The sequence below is a fragment of the Macrobrachium nipponense genome, chromosome 5, assembly GCF_015104395.2.
Source record: "Macrobrachium nipponense isolate FS-2020 chromosome 5, ASM1510439v2, whole genome shotgun sequence".
NCBI classification, from domain to species: domain Eukaryota; kingdom Metazoa; phylum Arthropoda; class Malacostraca; order Decapoda; family Palaemonidae; genus Macrobrachium; species Macrobrachium nipponense.
The window spans coordinates 142799789-142822288 of NC_061107.1; the positions used below are offsets into that span (position 1 = coordinate 142799789).

The 22500-nt window shown below is 37.9% G+C and overlaps 1 protein-coding gene across 2 annotated transcripts in view; it reads left to right on the forward strand.

Moving 5' to 3' along the window:
- LOC135215243 (uncharacterized) overlaps window positions 1-22500 on the forward strand; it is a 29955-nt gene that overhangs the window by 1601 nt on the left and 5854 nt on the right. The window contains exons 2-3 of one of the 2 annotated variants that reach the window (XM_064249759.1): window positions 19851-19917; window positions 20139-20285. The gene's annotated coding sequence lies outside the window, so the exon portion shown is untranslated. The remainder of the gene's footprint in view (window positions 1-19850; window positions 19918-20138; window positions 20286-22500) is intronic. The other variant, XM_064249758.1, reaches the window with a different exon arrangement.

A 22500-nucleotide genomic window follows, 5' to 3' on the forward strand; every position in this document is an offset into this window, starting at 1 on the left:
TCTATAAAAAATAGTATCGGAGACACTAGGAAATTATTTCACCGATCGCCCTTTTGTATATTATGTGTTATATCAGTCATATGAGTGTTCTTCGGAATCGGAATGCAGTCGCTATCAATGAAAAAATGAGTAAACATATTGTATTACGTTCCCAGAAAATATATTTTGATCAAACCTGCAAGTTGGCAACTTCATATTCTTAAAGCTAAGTTTTTCTCTTTACTCTGCCGTAACCTCTCTTCAATCTTCGACCAACCTTTGGTAGATCATCTAGGTACCTATCCGCAGCGGCCCTGACTATGGCAGTTGCTGTTTTTCTATGCAGTTTTACCTACTGAACAAGAATTTGAAGTAATATTTATTCGGACGACTGTAATTTACCTTTGAACTCTATCCTACGGTAAAGGGGACTCCCAGTGGGAACCGGGGTTTTGGGTGGGGAGAAACCACTTGGGGAGAGGTTTTGCCGTGGTATTGTGGTATTTCCTATTATTTATGACATTTAAAACACGAAATACAATCGAAAATAAGAGATAACAAAAGCACCGATAGTGGAGCCGTTTCACATCCAAATCCCATCTACTACTGTAATAAATACATTTTAGAATTACATAATCGGTAAATAAAAACCCATGACCTGAGGTCATTGGCGAATTAGGAGGGTCCTACGTGACCAAGGCAGATCTAGATTACGCTATGCGATGTCTGCAGTAGCCTGGTTTAGGTTTGTTTAGAAATGTCATCATGTTGTATATTGTCAACCTTTCACAAACACCTTCCATGGGAAGCGGTTGACCTGTTAACCTGCGCCGGAAACTTGTAACTTCCGAGCCGGCGGACTACGTATGTTTTTATGTGAATCTCTGAGATAGCTAATGTTTCGCTATCGACGTGATGCTCTAAGATTTCAGTTCATTGCTATCGATCAAACGAAACGGTCTCACGACCGAACTGTCTCTCTTGTTATGGAGTTACAGAATAAAGTTGTTGTACTATTTTCAACTTATCCGTTTGAATCATCTCCTTTAATTTAAGAAGAACCACTCTACTAAGATATCACATAGGAGAAAGAAGGAACCAGAAATACTTACGAATGACAGTCGTAAGGAAAAACAGTCTTTCGCAAAAGCGAAACGACTAAAACTACTACTACTATTACAACACCGAATCCTACTACGCATGCGCCAATTCTACTGTGCATGCGCTAGTTGTAAGGGAGCTTTTGTTCTAAATGGAGACTTCTTAGGGAGGAAAAAAATGCGGGTGTACGGGACGGGTACATGTATTTAGCCAATCACGTTGCAGTATGGCCCCTACATTGCTATAGGACCGAATGAAGAATTTGGGGGGTATTCATACATTGAGTTACATAAATTCATTTTCCTAATTTGTTTTTTAATCGTGTTATATGAATTCTAGTGTTTGTTCCTGTTTCCGTTATCATAGTATTTGTATAGTATTTGTTTTATTTTGTCCTCACCTAATAATTTTGCCATATATACCTGGAAATATTAAGTTATAATTGAGGACAGACACCTGAAAATGCCTACGTGGTTGGACTAGAAGTGGGTGTTAGGAGATTCAATACCTACCTTCCTGTTGGTTACGTGAAATTACAAGTTGCTTGGGATATTTCATACATGGTTTATACACAACTCACTCCCTTCCCTTTCCAGTATTCACCACTGACTGTTTGCGTTTCATCATTAAGAATACATTTCATACTCATAACAATTTCTTTGTTAAAATTTGACCTTATTGAAACATCTACTTATATATATTCCATTATATCCTTTTACACACATTTCAATTTACACCTTTTTCTCCCTTCTCTTTCCATTATCCACCTCTGTCTATTTACGCTCATAATTTTACAATCTTTTCTCACATATAAAAAATTTTTGGATAAAATTTTACTAATTATTGGAACATTTTCATTGGTTATATCTTAGGCTACCTTCAAGTTTGTCTTCCTTTATGGTTGGGGGTGTACGGCGGCTCTGCCCCCCGGTCAGATAATATGTTCTACTAGGTTAGGTTAGTATGTTAACCTATATGTTGGTCTTTCTTCAAGTTTGTCTTTCTTGAAGAGGAGTACGGTTGGGCGGAGCCCCCCCGGTCAGGTAACACGCTCCACTAGGTTAGGTTATGTTAGCTTGGTGAAGTTAGTTTGGTTATATCTTAGTCTACCTTCAAGTTTGTCTTCCCTTACGAGGGGGTACGGTCAGGTAATATGTTCTACTAGGTTAGGTTAGGTTAAGTTGGTGAAGTTAGGTTGGTTATATGTTAGTATACCTTCAAGTTTGTCTTCCTTTATGGGGGGGCTCTGGCCCCCCCAGTCAGGTAATATGTTCTACTAGATTACGTTAGGTTAGTATGGTAACCTATATGGTGGCCTTCCTTAAGTTTGTCTTTCTTTAAGGGGGGGATATGGGGGCCCGGAGCCCCCCAGTCAGGTAACATGTTCTACTAGGATAGGTTGGGTTAGGTTGGTTATATCTTAGTCTACCTTCAAGTTTATCTTCCTTCCTTTACTGGGGGGGGGATAGGGTATGGGTGGGCTCTGCACCCCTGGCCAGGTAATATGTTCTACTAGGTTAGGTTACACAACATTTCATTGCAAAATTATTTCCTTTAATAATATGCACAATACCTTAGGTTTCATGGAAATAAAACAAAGACACTAAGTTTTAGGATTTTACACAACATTTCATTGCAAAATTATTTCCTTTAATAATATGCACAATACCTTAGGTTTCATGGAAATAAAAGACACTAAGTTTTTGGATTTTACAGAGTTCGCATTGTCTCTTCAACTGGCCTCTCTGATTTCTTGTACTGACCGTTCATTACAATATCCTGTTCACGCATGTATTACTCATTATTGCACATTTTTTTTTTTTCCTTTTCTGGAAATACGATGTTAGTTTCCACACACGTGTGAAATCATCCCCCTCAATGTACCCACCCACAATTCTTCTGACCAATCAGAGGCTTTGTCACCAATGCGCTGCCGGTACCCACATTCAGCAGATTGTGTAATTTGCGTTTTAAAATAATTTACAAAAAGTATTCACAGTGTTAACACCCCACACCCCATACTCTCAAAGTGACCTTGTTTCACCAGTAATAGTGTTAAAAATTCTGTTACGATATACGGACATCATAATATAATTTTGGGAAACTTATCTGTGTTCGTGATTCGTTTGGTATTTGGCCAAAAATCTGTTCAAGATTCAAGTTGGGCAGACTTTCAAGAATCGGAGACGAGGACGAGATTCGGCATGCCTAAGTGCGTACCTGAATTGTACCATCTGCCCCTTTAAGGTAAAGTTCCCAAACTATATTCCCCTATTGTTAGAACAATTGTAGTTTAGTAATTTTCAGTTAGAAGAGTTAGATTTTGTTGGTTAGTTATCGTTATTTGCCATATCCAGTACCCAACGACCCATCGTCATTTAGCCAACTCTTACCTCCTGTGGCCCTAGTACCCCGCCTTCCCCTCAGTGAACATATGGCTCCGTGGTGGTTGCGGAATTCAAACATGGCGGCTGTATTTACATTTCGCCAAACACTTGGTAGATCGGTCTATAGAACTATTCCACGGCGATCTAGACTATGGCAGTTGACGTTTTCCTATGTTATTTTACTTCCTTTACAAGAGTTGAAGGAATATTTTTTTTCGTTCCACTGGAACTAAACTTTAATTTACCTTTGAACTCATACGTCGACAACTTTAATTTACCTTTGAACTCATACGTCGACAACTTTAATTTACCTTTGAACTCATACGTCAACAACTTTAATTTACCTTTGAACTCATACGTCGACAACTTTAATTTACCTTTGAACTCATACGTCGACCCGTTGGTACCGTCATGTAGTCTTCAAAGGTAAATTATTGCTTAGTTACAGTCGTCCGAATAAATATTACTTTCAAATCTTGTACAGCAAGTAAAATAACATAGGAAAACGTCAATTGCCATAGTCTAGGCAACCGCGGATTGCTTCTGTAGAAATACCCAACTTTTTCATAATGAAATGTGTTTGGATGGTTAGCAGAAGTGAAGTAGCATTCACTTGGAGCAACCCATTATTGAACACGGTAACTAACAAGGTCTATAGAGTACCAGGTGTAGCCACGCGCAGATAAAATTTGGGTGAGGGGGGATTTAATCCTTTGAGGGGTAAATTCTGTGAGAGATAGAGCTAGGATTCTGTAGCCGGATCTATAGAATGCTCATTGTCTTTTGCTTAATATTTAATAGTATTACTAGTTTTTTACAGACTGTGGATTTAATTACTAATATTGATAACTTATTAATTTTCACATGCTTTCACATAATAAAACATGTAATGCTTGAAAAAATATTTTACTGTAGAAAAACACACATCCTGCAAGAACAAAAAGGTCACTGTTGTATACAGCCAATTTATGGCAATAAATCACATATCTTTAATGTATATGCACCTTTTCACTAAGATACAGTGCTTGAAAATAACATTGTATTTAGATACATTGTTTAGAAATTGTCATGGAATTAAGGACTAAATACTTGTCTCAAAGAGAAATACACATCATTCAACACACACATTAGCTTGAACTTGAAACATTCTTTTACAGCCTCTACTTTACTCAATTTATTTATTTATTTATTTATTTTAAGATATGATTTCTCTGTCTTAAATTCTTATTCTAAAGAACGCTCGACAATGAACGAAATATATGACTAAATCAAGAAGTAAATTAGTCAAAGTTGATATTTCACAGCTAAGTTGTTGACAGTTACTTTTCCAGCTCTCAGTCCTTTTTCACCATGATAGCACTTGAATATTTTGTCCATTGTTTTCAGTTGTTCATAAAATTCTTTAGAGCTTCATTAATTTTTCATCACCACTGGTTATTATGCTTGTCCATGAGTTATCTTCTAATAGCAGCTATGACCCAAGATATGGAAATTTTGGAATTTTACGGGCAATAAGTCCACCAAAGTATTCTAAACCACCTTTTTGTGTTACTTCCTCAAGCTGTTCATCGTCAGTATCTTGCAAACTGTAAGTGAAGCTATTTTCTTTTTCCTCTGTGCCGAAATTGTCTGGCAAACAAACATTGTGCCCGAAAGACTCAATTCAAGTTGTAGTGACTCGTCGTCTTTACTATATGGAGAAGATTGCATATAAAGCAAAAGATGAAGTGTCCCAGCTGTTATGTTATCTCCTTTGCAATATTCGTCTACATTTACTTTGATCCCTTGAGAGAACTATTTTTCCCTAAAAGATGAGACCTAATTCTCTGCTTCACTGTAACAGTAGATGGATGCTGCTCAAGTCCGTCTTGATTTAGTCTACATGCTAATACATATGATATATCGAATTTGTCTTTTGCTGTTTGTAGTGATTTGGCCAAAGACTGTGAGGAAAGTACTCATCCCTTTTGAAATGGGTAAAGACCTTTACTTCCTAGGACTTTCATTGATTTTGCCATTTCTGCCATTCATTTAAGAATTTTGTCTTGGTTTGACATGTTTAACACGTATGCATTCCCGGGTATTTTTGTCTGTTTTGTCATATATGGCACTCGAGAATTGCGAACGTCAAACCAGGAATCTGCAAATGAAATGAACTGACTTGTGGTTTCCCAGCCTCTACCTTGAAATAATCCTTTTTCTCCAAAATATCTGAGGTATTTTGCAGTCGTTTCTGAAATCACTTGCACAGCTAATTGAACACTCATACGTTGAAGGCCGTGGATATATATGTACTCTGTTTATTATGCTTTTCTGACTGACAGTTTATGTGAGGTCTTCAGATTCCTTTCGCTCCTCATTAGAAGTTCCTTTACGGATCCGCTTCTTATATCATTGCCGTCACTTCACTTCACGTAAATATTTTGTAATGAACAGTCTCAGTTTACCAGTTTACAATAGGTACGAGCAAGAGCTTTGCACTGAACACCAGCTTTGTTTACAAACAATTGGCAGACCCTGCCATAAACAGTGGCTTTAAATCCGGCCTAGGCCTACCTGACGTCATCATCCGACCAAAGTTGACCTGCGCAGGAGAGGACAGTTTTTGGGTTGCTGAGTTTCTTTCTGCTTCACATCCCGTGAAAACTTATGCTCAGCATTTCTTTGGACTCGTTAGCAGTCTTCGCCTCATTCACATCTTCACTGTCTTCTTGGACAAGTTTATGCATCTAACAATGAAAGGCCAGCCAACAAAAAATGGGAGGGAAGAACCAGAACAACATGCCTATAAGGTACTAAAGTAAATTGTTATTGCGCTGACTTCACTAAGCTCTCTTGCTTTAGAAAGCATTGCATAACAGCTACAGATGCTAACACAGTTCTTATCCTTATATCCAAATGGTTCTTTGCAACAGCAAGCTCATTCAGTCAACAGATGGAAGGAAGTATGTTCTTGGCATAGAAATTAACTCAATTTCCGCATTTCATTGGGATACAACCTATCCATGTACAATACAAACGTCATTAATGAATCTGAAATATCTGAGTTCACACACACACACATATCACACACACACACATATATATAATAACGGGGCCACTGCCCCTGTAATTCACTTTGGTAGCGAAAGCCAGAGCGGCAGGCAAACTGAGTTTGGTAACACTTTCTCTCTCTCCCTCTCTCGACTGGCAACCGCTCTCTCTCACTCTTTCTCTCTCTCTCCCGACATACCTCCCCTCCATTTCATTAGGTCATCAAATCAGAGTCGGAACTACAAAAATAAATATTTATTTAAAAGCAAAGTATTAATTGAATAACTCAGATTCTTACAGGATGATTAAATGGAATAATAACTCAAAGTTCAGATAACCCCCAGTAATTAACAGTCTATTCAGTAATTAGTCAAACACCATTGATCTCTTCTCCAGAATATAGTTCCCCCTACCAGAACCACCTGTTCCCTCCACTAGTGCAGTTCCCTCCACTAGTACCGCCTGTTTAAAAGAACAGGAGGAACAAACTATAAGCATACACAATTGTAAATACAAAGTCAAAGATTAAATGAAATAGAACATCTTTACAAAATATCAAAGATACAGTCAAGCCACACCTTTGGCTAAAATAGATATAAATACACTCACCCATCTCAGCCCAGATTCTCCAAGCACTTTTCACAAAACAGAAAAAACGTTGGTTCTGGCTAATTACATGCTATTATGAACGGACATAACTCGTACGAACGCACGAATTCGCACCCACCATTCACGCCTTGAAACTGCCAGAAACCAGTTTCAAAGTCACCTTTGCATAGCTCTCATGGCGACAGGATAAAGGCACTGATTTGCTAAGCCAGCAGACTTGACCATACCATCTCGAAGGAAAAGGCATATCAGCATTCCTAAGCTGTCACTAGGACACTCAGTCTCCAGGGAAGTCAAAAACCATGTCAAAGCACGTGACATACAACAATGTCTCATACATATCATAACATAGTATCAGTCTTTTATATGTTACATATGTTATATATATATATATATATATATATATATATATATATATATATATATATATATATTATATATACAAGCAGTTTGTTTCAACATATGAATGAATGCAACCACACTATGAATTGGAAAGAAGCAAAAGAGATTATGTTCTGTAAAGACATCATAAAACGAAATATTGTTGAATCATGTATTAAAGATCGCGATTTGATCAGCAGCCCTATTTTGATACAGCAGCCCTGGGATGTACAAACTGGATGAACTACTTGAAATAACATTTTTAGACAATTAGTTTTAAATAATAGAACGATAGTTTTTATGTTTATGTATTGCTGCCACAGAGGTGTCTTTGTAACGAATAATGAATTCTTGTATCACTTGACCCTGAAGAGGTGCGAAAAATACATGAAAGCGCTCGGTCAACTCCTTCATTCCTTTCTCCAGCTTTACGACTTACATGACGACAGATATAGCATGTTTTAGAGACAGTTAGTAAATACATATAATATATATAATACACATATATACATATATATATATATATATATATATATATATATTATATATATATATATATATATCATATATATATATATATATATATATATATATATATATATATATATATATATATATATATATATATATACACACACACACACACACACACACACGAATGCAGGAACTTCCATATACATTACTTCAGGGAAACCGAAGACATGTGATGAGATAAACAGGATTTATTTGCTAAGAAAAGTTTCGCACAGGAACTTTGTGCATCATCATTCTGTTAAGATAAAAGTACATTTTCAACTAATAAAATCAAAATACACATAAAAATCACAATCTAAAATTTAAAATTTAAAAATTATAATTTGAAAATTAGCCTAATACTTCACAGTTAAAATTGAAAAAAGAACATTAAAATATAACCACTGAAACACCAACCATTCGCTAGGAAACGAGGAGAGAGAATGACTAGGAATGGGATTCAGGTCAGAAAGAAAACTATGCTATGTATAGCGGAGAGTATGAACTATCGCTATTTAACGAAGGAACAAGTCTTTTGATAAATAATGACTCAAGTGTTGTTAAATACTCAGAGTCCTAATTATAACCTAAAATGGAGAAGTGCTGTTTCTTTACTTCAACGTTACAATTGATGACATGATTCTTGATATTTGAATGCTCTGGTCTACTTAATCTTTGGCCAGTTCTAAATCTATACCCCATGTGGCTGCAATATCGCATCTGACGCAGTCTCTTGGTAGATCCAACGTAAATACCAGGACATCCTGGGCACGTAAATTAGACCTCATAAAAGGATGCAGACGATCTTTATAGCAGAACAGGGAACCAATTTTACTCCGGTTATTTGATATCAATTTTGATTTTAAGCATGGAATTTCACCTTCAATGATTCGAGTAAGTTTCTGTAACAATTTCAGGTTAGAAGTATAAGGAATAGAGGCATACATAAGTTTCTTTGGAACGTCGACAATCGGTGGAACTGGTTTCAGATATTTAGTTAAAAGTTTGTTAGTTATTTTCTGAACTAATTTTTTTGGGTATGAATTTTGCTGAGAAAGGTAGTAAAAATTCTATTTCCCTATGAAAAATGTCCCAACTCGAAGAGTACTTCAGTGCTCTATGAACTAAAGTGGAGAGAGCGTTAAGTTTAAAACTTCTTTGGCGGGAGCTGTAAAAATTATTGGCTAGAACAGTATTCGTTTTTTTTATATATATAGACTGCTGTATTAAATTGATAATCAATTCTTGTAATGCAAATCTCTAAGAATGGTAGGCAATTTTCATTTTCCTTTTCTATAGTAAATTTGATATTAGGGTGTTGTAAATTAATATACTGTAGTAATTGTGCTGCCTGCAAACGTATCGTCTACATACCTTCTATAAGTCATATCACATTTCCGTGATTCATATACATATATCGAGCTACAATGTCCTTTAATATCTAATTCGCTCTACCTCGGAATTAATATATATTCATATATGCTTAACCGAAGGGGAATTTTTTCTCGATAATAGACTTGCCTGGACCAGGGCGCGAACCCATGGATCCTTTCAAATCCAGGAACGTCAGTGAAGCTTTTACCTACTACACTACCGCGAGAGGCTAAAAGTTCATGTCGCCTCTCACCCTCATATACCTTTCGCGCGCAGGTAATTAGTTGGTTTGGAGACAACATCAACCCACCTCGACTCCGGTAGTGTTTGTAGTGCTTTTGACAGCATGTAGCCAATCTATAAGTCATATCACATTTCCGTGATTCATATACATATATCGAGCTACAATGTCCTTTAATATCTAATTCGCTCTACCTCGGAATTAATATATTTTCATATATGCTTAACCGAAGGGGAATTTTTTTTCGATAATAGACTTGCCTGGACCAGGGCGCAAACCCATGGATCCTTTCAAATCCAGGAACGTCAGTGAAGCTTTTACCTACTACACTACTACACTATAAAAACATAAGTTCAAAAGATGACGTACAAGATTCTAAAAATTTCTGTTGCCCATAGATGAGACATAAAAAATTTAGCAAATATGGGGCCCAAAGGGAAACCAATAGCCACACCATCCACTTGAGGATAAAATTTTTGGTTAAAAATAAACATAGAGTCTCGTACTGCGAGTTCTAAAAGTTGTTTGAAAAGCAATTTACTAAAACCATGAAAAATATAGTCTTCGTCAGGAAACACTTTGTTAATAATAATGTCAATAGTTTCATTAAGTGGGACATTTGTGAATAAAGATTCTACACGAAAACTAGCCGTATATAATTCACCGTCTTGATTGATAATTTGATTTTGAAACTCAAAACCACTATTTAAAATATACTGACTGGAAACATGTTCACTCGATAAGGACACGACAAAATTTGAAATTGAGAAGGATGGACTATTATAGGCAGCCTTAATTGGTCTAATTGGTATACCGGGTTTATGAACCTTAGGAGGGCCATATAAGATACTGAAGGCAGAGCCAGTAACAAACAATTTCTGATAAATTTGTAGAAGCAGCGAGTCTTTTGGGGAACAAATACCAATACCTAATTTTAATGTCCCCAAAAGACTATTTTATGTCACGATCCCTTATATTTCTGACTTAAAATTTACATCCAGCCTCACACGAATTATTGAACATGAGATAACATGCCTTAAAGTTAAGCTCATATCTAGCAATCCCTGCACAATTGGTTCCTTTTTTAACTATAAAGATCGCCTTCAGCCTTTTATGCGATCCAACGTTATATATAAATTTACATGCCCTGGATGTCTGGGCTCTTACATCGGATCAACTCGAAGGCTGTTAAGGGTCAGATATTGCTCTCACTTGGGCTTCAGCTTTCGTACTGGTCAGAGAATAAAACAACCTAAATTTTCCAACATCAGGAATCATGCCTCTCATTGCAAAATAGAAGTACAAAAAGAACAGTTTTCCATAATAGACCATGTCAAACAGCCTGACCATTTAACTACCCTTGAGTCTTTATATATCAAGAGGCTTGTTCCCTCCCTCAACAGTAATACGTCCTCAGCAACTCTGTACCTGGCATAGTTGAAGTCGTTTATTTTAACGTGTCTTAGTTCATTCCATCTTCTCTCCTCACAATGAACGGTTGGTGTCTTAAGCAGTCTCTTTTAACCTGTTTTTTACTCTGTTCTTTTATATAATTTTGAGACTATTTTTAGTATATGTGGAATTCCTGTGCACTTTTATTGTATTTTACTTATAAATGTGTCTTTATGTTCTTTCAGACTGATGATGCACAGAGAATTTAATGTGCGAAACGTTTCTTAGAATAAATTGTCATTATTACATCTCGTATCATGGACATCCCCTGGAGGTTTTATATATATATATATATATATATATAATATATATATATATATATATATATATATATATATATATAGTTATATATATATATATATATATATATGTATATATATATATATATATATATATATATATATATTATATATATATATATATATATATATATGTATATAGTATATACATATATATTATATATATATATATATATATATTTTATCTATATATATATATATATATATATATATATATTATATATATATACATATATATATATATATACATATACATACACATACATATATACATTATTGTATATATATAGACCTTAGTGAGAAAAACTATATACGTACCCTGGTTTTTTTGGATAGATAATCTGTATCATTGTCAAAGAATTACCAACTACTGTACATTAGAACTTATTTTTTTTTTTTATTTAGAAGAGAATGTTTTTGAAATTGATATTTCATGTGTGAAACGAATGTAAATAAAACAACATTTTGCCTTTTGAAAATATTTTCTCTAGTTACAATACAGCCTTCTTTTTAAAACAATGTTTGCCCTCCATGAGAGCTTTGCCGTGTACAGATCTCCCGCATTAATACTAACTGTGAAAGAAAGAGAGAGAGAGAAAAACTAGAAGGTGCATGCAACTCCCCCCTACTAATAGTCTATCTAAGTATCATTCCTAGGTACTCCTTTATTCGTATTTCTTAACTCAGGATATTTCATACGAAATGTTTTGACACATATCCCTTAATGTATTTAAGAGCCTCCTCCTCAGTTACGCCCTTGATATCTTTTTCTATTTCTGTTTGCTCTCAACAGGTCTTTTTCCTCATAAATAACATCTTTTTCTATATCAAAATCTAAATTTCTAAACATCTTTTTGCTTGTAGGTACATATTCAACTTCATTGGCAGAATCAAGCGATTTTTCAACTGAGGTGATATTACACTTTTCATATCCTTCCAAACAACAAATATTTTTAGCCAAAATTTAAAATTCACTGCATTTGGATGATCGTGGTGACCCTCCATTAGCCTTATGCAACCAAAGAAATGTTCAAGGTAATCTTGATTTAATCTTTGTGTCAGTAGGTAGTCAATACTATGAGAAGCTTTTAACATAATTAAACAAAGCAATGGTGGATTTTCGTGATGAAATTATTCATTTGTGGATCTTGAAAAAACCTTTTGTGTTAGGACTTTTAACCTTCATAATACTGATTACCTCGATGATCTTGAGCAGTGTACCTGTTTGTTTTTCTACACCGGTACCTAAAGCATTACTTTGACTATACTCTCTATATACGCATGAAGAATTCATGGTGTCGAACCAGTCATTCATGAAACGAAAAAAATTGGATGTTTGACTCCAGTTTTGATGCTCCAAAAGTCCCTTTTCGCCTAAATATTTTACTGAATTGGCATCTGATCTAGATAACAGTTGCACTGCAAATTTAACGCGTTGTCTTTGTTCACCAGTTACATTTAAATACATTTTATTGTTCTCATATGCAAGCCCATATATCTGTTTTGGTTTTACTAAATATTTCTCGTATGCTAGCATCTGAAATACTCTCTCCATTGTCAAGGAAAAAACCAGTCACTAAAATTATTTTTGATTAATTTGATTAAATGGGGAACATCCGAGAATACAAAAACTTTATTATTATTATTATTACTATTATTTCGGAAGGAGACCCTCTCGTAGACATGTTTTGTTAAAAATGACTGCGGCTTCAGCACTATTAATCTTGTAAAGAGTCTTTATCTTTCTGATGACGGCTTTCTCGTTGTTGCTTAGACTGGCGAGCAACGCACCAAAGGGCATGGTAAAATTCGGTTGAGTCATTTGATTTATTATTACTTATACAATTCTCTCTCTCTCTCTCTCTCTCTCTCTCTCTCTCTCTCTCTCTCTAACGCGACGTTTCCTCTTGATCGACAGGACATTATCAAGCGATAACTGCTGAGGGACTGAATTCCAGTGTTGTTTTGTTTGTTTTGTTTTTGATTTAGCTGACCTTGTGTCAGCACGGGCTCTTGCTCACAGAGCAGCCCGTAAAATTTCCAGTGGCGAGTCTATCTCCTTTTATTGTGGTGTTGCGAGCTCTTGAGTACGGTCAGAGCACCTCTCTGGCAGGTCGGGTTTTCATTGGTTCCCGGGAAGGTGACTCATACGGCGGGCGTTGACGAGTCTTGCAGACCTTCTCAGGTGGGGGGTATCACCGGGAGCCTCTTGATTGGCTTCTACCTGAGTGACGTCACCCCTGGTATTATTCTCATGTCCAGTGTTCGTTTCATGCGCGCTGGTACTTTCGTTGGGGGGGAGGGGTGTGGTCCTCCTCACACACGTCGGTATCAGGAACGCTTCTTGGGTGGTATTAAGGGGAGGCTTTTCCTCGAGGATGAGCAGCGCTTCTAGGAGACGCAGACGTCGTGGGTCAGGTGCTCTCCCGATGATCTTAATATTCCTGATGATGTCGTCTCTTGTGATGTTTCTGTGGTGTACTACAAGGGCGTGCTGCCTAATGGCGCCCTCCTGGGCGTGGCAGGAAATCCTTTTTGACAGGCGCATCGTCGTCATACCGATGTAAATCCCAGGGCATCCTTGGGTGGGGCATATGTATCGGTAGACGACGTTGGACTGCTTCAGGGGGTCTCCTACTGGCGGGGAGGGGTTGTTCTTCATCAGGTCCTTCGTACGCCGATTCTTGTAGTAAATAATGAGGGACACTCTCTTCCTTCCTCCATGGGGCGGACGTGTTCCTCTATTATTTTCTTCATGGCTGCTTCTTCCTCCTTGTATTGGTGGTGCATGAAGGCTTTATAGAAAAGTTTGATATCCTCCGGGGGCGGAATGTTCCTTCTCTCTTCCTCCGTCATGTACTACTTGTCAAGGGCGGCTCGAGTTTCTCGGTTTATGAGTTTATTCGAGTACCCATTGTTAATTAGCATCTGGGATGCTCGGTCGAGTTCGAGGTGTGTGTCCTGCCACGTCGAACAGTGCGAGAGGGCCCTCCTGACGAAGGCCCTGACGGTGGTGGTCTTGAACTGCGCAGGACACTCTCTATCACCATTCAGACAAAGCCCGAGGTTCGTAGCCTTTGGTGTAAACTATAGTCGCCAACTTCTGATTCGTCTCGTGACAAGGACGTCGAGGAAGGGGAGCCGATCGTTGCTGCTGTACTTGACAGTGAAGTTGAGTGCTCTGTGCTGCAGGAACTGCTGCCGAAGGGCTTCTACCTCATCCTCGCAGTCGGCTTGCATGAAGATGTCATCGATATAGCGTCCGTATGTGCGGGGACATCTGTGTTGTGAGAAGACCCTTTCTTCCACTTCTCCCATGTAGAAGTTAGCGAAGAGGACTCCTAAGGGGACCCACATCGCTACGCCGTCCTTTTGGCGGTACATCTGTCCTCGGTGGGTGGTGAAAGGGGCTCTCTTCGTACAGATATCCAGCAGGGTTCTTAAGGAGTCTTCTGGGATGTTAGGGGGTCTCATATCGGGATTCCTATATACCCGCTCCATGATGATCCCTATCGTCTCGTCGACTGGGACGTTGGTGAATAGGGACTCAACGTCTAAGGACGCCATGGTTCCAGCACCGGGGGAGTCGCGGATCTTCTCCAAAAATTCCACAGATGGCGTCCTTAGGCGTTGAGTCCTTATTCACCAACGTCCCAGTCGACGAGACGATAGGGATCATCATGGAGCGGGTATATAGGAATCCCGATATGGTATTGCAACATCAATGAGTGATACTTTCTTTCTGATACCATAGTCCCAGAGGATCTTTGCCTGATCGTTTTCTATCACTCCTTCAGGTTGGTGCTCGTACCACTTATTATGCAAGGTAGCTGATGTTTCTTGCAACAGGCTCCAGTGGAGGGCTTTTGCTACTGAATCATGCCTCTTTTTGTACTGGTTCTGTGCAAGTGCCAGACATTCGCTTGTTATGTGGTTTATGGTCTCATTTTTCGTATTGCACTTCCTACATATGGGAGAGATGTTATTACCATCTATCGTTCTTGGATATATCTGGTTCTTAGGGCCTGATCTTGTGCCGCTGTTATCATTCCTTCAGTTTCCTTCTTGAGCTCTCCCCTCTGTAACCATTGCCATGTGACATTGCTGGCCAGTTCTTTAGTCTGTCTCATGTATTGTCCGTGCATTGGTTTGTTGTCCCATTCCTCTGTTCTGTTTGTCATTCTCCTGTCTGTATATTTCTGGGTCTTCGTCTACTTTTATCAGTTCTTCTTCCCATGCACTCTTGAGCCACTCGTCTTCACTGGTTTTCAGATATTGCCCCAGTGCTCTGTTCTCGATGTTGACGCAGTCCTCTATGTTTAGTAGTCCTCTCCCTCCTTCCTTTCGTATTATGTATAGTCTGTCCGTATTTGCTCTTGGGTGCAGTGCTTTGTGTATTGTCATATGTTTCCTAGTTTTCTGATCTATGTTGTGGAGTTCTGCCTTCGTCCATTCCACTATTCCTGCGCTGTATCTGATTACTGGCACTTGCCCATGTGTTTATGGCTTTTATCATATTTCCTCATTGAGTTTTGACTTGAGTATCGCCTTGAGTCTCTGCATATATTCTTTCCTGATCGTGCCCTTCATCTCTTGGTGTTTTATATCCCCTCCTTCCATTATACCCAGGTATTTGTATCCCGTCTCATCTATGTGTTTGATGTGCTCCCGTCCCATCTGGTAGCTTTATCCCTTCAGTCCTTGTTACTTTGCCCTTTTGTATGTTGACTAAGGCGCATTTTTCTATTCCAAACTCCATCCTGATGTCCCTAGATACAATCCTTACAGTCTGGATTAGGGTATCTATTTCCTTGATGCTCTTACCATACAGCTTGATGTCGTCCATGAACATCAGATGGTTAATTCTGTTGCCTCTTTTCTTGAGTTGGTACCCAGCATCCATCTTCTGCAGTACTTTTGTCATGGGAATCATGGCTACTACGAAGAGTAGCGGGGACAGTGAGTCGCCCTGGAAGATGCCTCTCCTGATATTAACCTCTGCTAGTCTTATTCCAGAGCTTGTAAGTATTGTATTCCAGTTGCGCATTGTATTTTTGAGGAAGCTGGTGGTGTTTTCCTCTGCCCCATATATTTTCAGGCATTCTATTAGCCATGTGTGTGGTATCATGTCGAAGGCTTTCTTATAGTCTATCCATGACATGCTTAGGTTGGTTCTCCTTCTCTTACTGTTCTTCATTACCATTTTGTCTATCAGGAGCTGGTCTTTTGTGCCCCTACACTTCCTTCTGCAGCCTTTCTGTTGGTGGGGGATGGTGTTTGTATCCTCTAGGTAGTTGTATAGCCTTTTGCTGATGATACCTGTTAGTAACTTCCACATTATTGGTAGGCAGGTGATAGGCCTGTAGTTACTGGCTATATTTCCCTTACTCTTGTCTTTCTGGACTAAGGATGTTCTTCCTGTGGTCATCCATTTGGGCGCATGGTGATTTGTGATACAATGCTGGAGTTGTTCTGCTATTCTTGGGTGTAGGGCCTTGAAGTTTTTGAGCTAGTATCCATGGACTTCATCGGGACCTGGGGCTTTCCAGCTGGGCATTTTCTTTAGTTGGTGTCTGACTGTGTCTGTCGTGATGTCAGTGAATCTTTGTTTTATTCTCCCTGTTTCTTCTGCCATTACTTCCTGGAGCCATGTTGCATGTTTGTTGTGTGATACCGGATTGCTCCATATGTTTTCCCAGAGTCTCTTACTTGGTTCGGCTTCAGGAATTTGTTGGTGGTTGTCTTCCCCTCTTAGTTGGCTGTATAGTCTTTTCTGGTTGGTTCCGAAATAGTTTGTTCTGTTGGTATCCCTTATTCCTGTTCAGGGTATCGTTGGATCTTATGTGCTTTGGCCTTAAGCCTCTGTTTTACATCCTCTATTGTGTTGTTTAGTCCCCTCTCGTGTACTTTGTATTTCTTGTTCAGTTCCTCCCTTGTTTTCTTGCTTCTTAGCCTTTTTTTCTGCCATCTCTTTCAGTTTACTCAAGTCAGATCTCATCACCATGATTTGCTTTTCCAGGCGCCTTTTCACAGAGAAAAATTACCTTACAAAACCGGGTTGGCTTAAGCACTACAACCATTGTAGTCAAGCCCTAAGCATCTTTCTGCTCTTGGATCTAAGCAGTGTCTAGCAAAAATGGTTCCTCTAAATTTCTTTTGCATACAGTCACTAAACAGTAATGTACAATCACTAAACACTATCATTCACAATACACTTACTCATTAAACACTCATGCTTACCATAAACTCACACTCACTAAGCACAAACACTTACTGTATACTCACACTCACTAAACACACACACACTCACTGTACACTCAGTATCAAATAACACTCACTGAATACTCAACACTCACTATACTAAACACTCATAAAACACTGAATCACTCATTAAACACTTAATACTCATTGTACCCCAAACCACTCGGTAAATATTCACTAAACACTCACTTAATCCTGAACAGTCATTAAACACTAAAAACTCACTAATCTTTCACTGAGCACACACGATAAGCTATGCATTCATTAAGTACTCACTACACACTGCTACACACTAAACATTCACTAAGCACTCTGTAAATCTTAGACATTCATTAAAAACTAAATACTCCCTAAATTCAAAATGCGCTTTAAACCCCTAAACACTAATTAAACACCAAACTGCCAATGAACATTCACTAATCACTCATTAAACACCCACTAAACACTTACACACAAAACATTCACTGATTACTTATTCAACATTCACTAAGCAAAAACATTCACTAACCCTAAACACTCGCTAAACATTCACTGAATACTTACGCTAAACAGTAACATACACTAAACCCTAAACACTCACTAATCACTTGCACATTAAACATTCACTAAACGCTAAACACTCACAAAACATTCACTAAATACTTACACAATAAACATTCACTAAACCCTGAAGACTCACTAACTGTTCACTGAACACTTACATAATAAATATTCACTAACCCCTAAACTAAACATTCACTAAACACTCGTAAACATTCAATAAACACTTACTAAACCCTAAGCATTCGCTAAACACTTACTCATTAAGCATTAAAAAAAAAAATTCACAATCGCTCCAGCCCCTTTCAATTTGCGGGTTATCAGTCCTTTAAAGATGGCTGCATGCAAGGCTTTGCAGCGCTGGACTGGTGGAAGATCACCGAATTAGTAATACTGGTACTATAGAGATTGCAACTCCAGGTATATACCCTTACATTTTCATGGGGTTTGTATAGGACGTCTGTTCCTCTGTCTTAGCTCCGTTCTTTCTTAATGTTCATTTTATTAAATAAAACAGCTATCTTATCTGTAGCGGTAAACGTTTGTGCTTTTCCTCATAACAATATTAACACTGATACCAAAATCCCTGGTCTGCAGTAAAATCTATTCACGCTTTCCTTGAGAGTGCAATAGATAACCATTTTTGAGCCTTAGATATTTATAGCACTTAGGATTTAAGCGTCTAAGAGTAAAAGCGTTTGTAATGTCACTACTATACTTTACTAAAAAAATTTACCTTGTTAATGAAGGACTTTATCTGAGTATTGCTGAAAAAAGAACCTAATATATTTTCTATTCTAACACTTAACCTCACGTTCGATCAAAATAGACGTATTTTCATTTAAGTAGTAAGCTTTTAAATATTACAACTCCGTTTCAATGTCAACCCAATTCACCTCTGTGCTAGCTGATGAAAAGGCACTTGTCCCAGGCGTAACTTTGTTTTTTTGCATTGTTTTGGTTAACCACGTGTGGAAGACCAGGGCACGTGACGTCACAGTATTAGTGATTCATACCCATAGCTACACGCTGGCTGACCTATGGCTGTAGATTGGGCATCGCGCACAATAGTCATGAAAGAAATTACTGACGCAAAAAACAGTACGTCAAAAAAGTTGATCTTCGATGACCACTCTAATATAAACAGAGGCTGTTTGGCAGATGTTTTACGATCAGATGCCCTTCCTGACTCCCACATTCCATATTTATACGCTCTTGAGAAAGATAAAAGGCATAATCATTGCATAGAATAACAATGGAAAATTGTAGATAATAAACTCAGGGGAAAGTCCATTCCTTGAGGAAAATTTCTCCTGAACACATTCTCATTTTGATGTAAAGCGTATTTCCGCGAAGCTTCGGCGATCACGTTCCTCAGAATCGGAGTCCCCCTCGGTCTTACATATATATATATATATATATATATATATATATATTATATAATATATATATAATATATATATATATATATATATATATTTATAGAGAGAGAGAGAGAGAGAGAGAGAGAGAGAGAGATATGCATGTCAAAGGAATACATTAAATAAATTATTGAATGCCATTTTGTATATTTAATCTATTTGTACAAGTGAAAGAAATGCACGCAAGTTTTTTTTTCCTGACAGATTTACTACATGTAGCTGTAATAATAAAATGCCTACATTTTCTGTTCATCTTCAGGATTAGGAGTTATCCTTCCGCGCAGAGACGATGTCTTTCAGACTGAAGGATGTTTTTTTCCTCTTGGGTAAGAATTGTGTTTGTTTTTTCAAGTTTTGTAATGTTACTGTATATTTCATGTTGCAGTCACTGGTAAATTACTGTGTTCGTGAAATCGGTTGCAAATCATGTTCTTTTACTGAAGTTCGTAATTTCCTCTTGATATCAGAATTCTCCTAAATAGTCAAGAGGAAGATTAAATGTTTACAAATTCTCAGACGATTTAAATCTGTTCTTATTCCTCACAAGACAACCCAGGCCTTGTAGACGATTCACCGTCTCTCGTGAGGTGACTCAACTATTGCACAGCGCAGAAAATGTTGCAAAACTCTCACCCGACCTTCTCACTCTTGCAGGCGTCCTATGGGCAACGACTCTTCCCCCTGGGACTACAGCGTAAGTACTTTCACTGCGCTAATTCCTTCTAGAATTAATAGAGTACAGGGTTAGTCCTTCTCGGCGTTACTGTCGCATCTTTGAGACGTATGCTGGATACCTGGAAGCTTACCATAGAGAAATAACCAGGAAAAGAAGGGCCATATGGTAAATGTTTGTCCACACGCTTCATAACCAGGTGAAGAGCGCTTTAATCCGGGTTAAGAGAGCTTCCTTGTTCTTCGTTTTGGTAAGGTCAAGGACTGACTGATGACTGTTCTATATCTTAACCTCGACCAAAGCACCCTAGTGACGTCATTGCGGAGATAGTCAGTGCACTCTATTAATAAATGATTCCATCTGTGTTGTTAGTCTTGGTAGAAGTTCTTCTTCGTCTCAGACTTCCTGGTATGACTTGCCTTTTCCCTTCCAATATTCCTTCCTTGAACTGTTTTTTCCTTTGTCGAGACTCATTTTATTCGTATTGTCAGTTGTAGTGCGTCGTGTTAAAGGGGAACTTCTGGTTAATAGCCATTAAATTTCGTCAAACAGAACTTTTAATAAGCTAAAAAAAATGAGCCATTGCCCAAATCTGTACGTAATCCCATTTCTTCACAATTTAATTTCAAATTAGCGCTGAGGTACTTCAATGGAGAGCGCCATTTATCCAGGATTCGACTATGTTGCCATCTGGTGGATTAGTACCGATGACGCCTCGCTATAACAAGCGCAGCGAAGCACGCGTATTGTAGAGTATTGGTCTTCGGTATTGTCCTCATGTTTTAGGTCAATTGCCATTCAAATAGCGTCAATTATGCCAACTTGTATGGCGTTTGGTTGTGCCAGTAGTTCTGGCAAGTGTCCAAAAGGCATATCATTCCACAGGATTCCGTCAAATAGCGAGAAATCAAGTCGCCGGCTGATGGCTCTTTGAAGGGAGGATAACATCAAAACCTCTCAATCTTCGATGCAAACCATTGTCCGTTCGGACCATTTCTTGCCAACAGATTTAAAGGATGAATTTAGGAGCAGGTTATTAGGTATGGCTATGAAATTTATATGTTTTGGGAACTTAATTTCCCTCTGAACAGACCACGGTACCGACGAAGATAGGGCGGCTATCTAATCCTTTCTGTACTATGGTGCGTCCACTTGTATGCATTTGAATTGAAATTTATTCTTGTCAGTCGCCATGTGCATGGTTTGATGGGATGAACGGCAGTTTTCTAAAAGTGTGTGTGTGCGTCCATGAATTGATGAGGGCCTTCACTTACCTAGGCCTTTTTAACTATTTTAGTTAATGGGGTTTTAGAATTTAGGGCTGTATATGCCTAACTAGGCCTACTTCAGGCTACTTCTTTATTTACCACTTCAATAATATATTTTCAGCTGACAAATACAAACCAAAAAGGATATTATCTGAAGATGCTGTGCCCTCGGAATAGTTCCGCCTCTCTGAGCCTACCGCGACATGACGTCACGCATAACAGATGAGCCACACATAAATGGCGATGCCCATGGTGCAATAGAAAATTGGTTGTAAAAAATAAGAAAACTCCCCTTTCAAAACAATTTTTTTCACCAGGGGTACTTAAATAGAATAATACTATATATGGAACAGCTAAAATACAACCAGAAGTTCCCCTTTAAGTCATCAAAGTTGTCCTTGTTAATTTTCTTTGAAATTTTCTTTTGCTTTTCACTTGAAAATACGTATTTTTCATGTATGCCACAGTATACTAATGCAGTTAATAATGATTCTCTAAGGTCAGAGGATCTACTTTGTTTCAATAATATTCCTTTTCATCATTAATGTATATCATGCTTTTTTTCGTTAATTACTTTTTATATTGTAAAATACTCGAGGCTTCGTATGTTATATATCATTATCAATAACATATTAGTGCTTGCCTTTGTGATTTCTTTGTCTTCCATTTTTTGTCATTCCACCCAGCGTCCCATTAATAATGTCTCTTACTATAGATATCTTCCTTTTCTTGAGAATCATTTCCTTGGTGCTGAATTATCAACAGCAGGAAGTTTTTCCGGTAGAAATGGTTTCTGTTTTGAAATATCTATAAAAATAATAAGGATCCTGTAAGATATGGTACTTTATTTCAAGTCTGTTCAATCTTTTCAATCAAGATCTTGATTCATTCAATGCTTTATATGCCTTTAGAAACTGCTATGGTCCCTTATCAAGTAGTGTTCTTTTAATGACGTTATTTATGCCTCT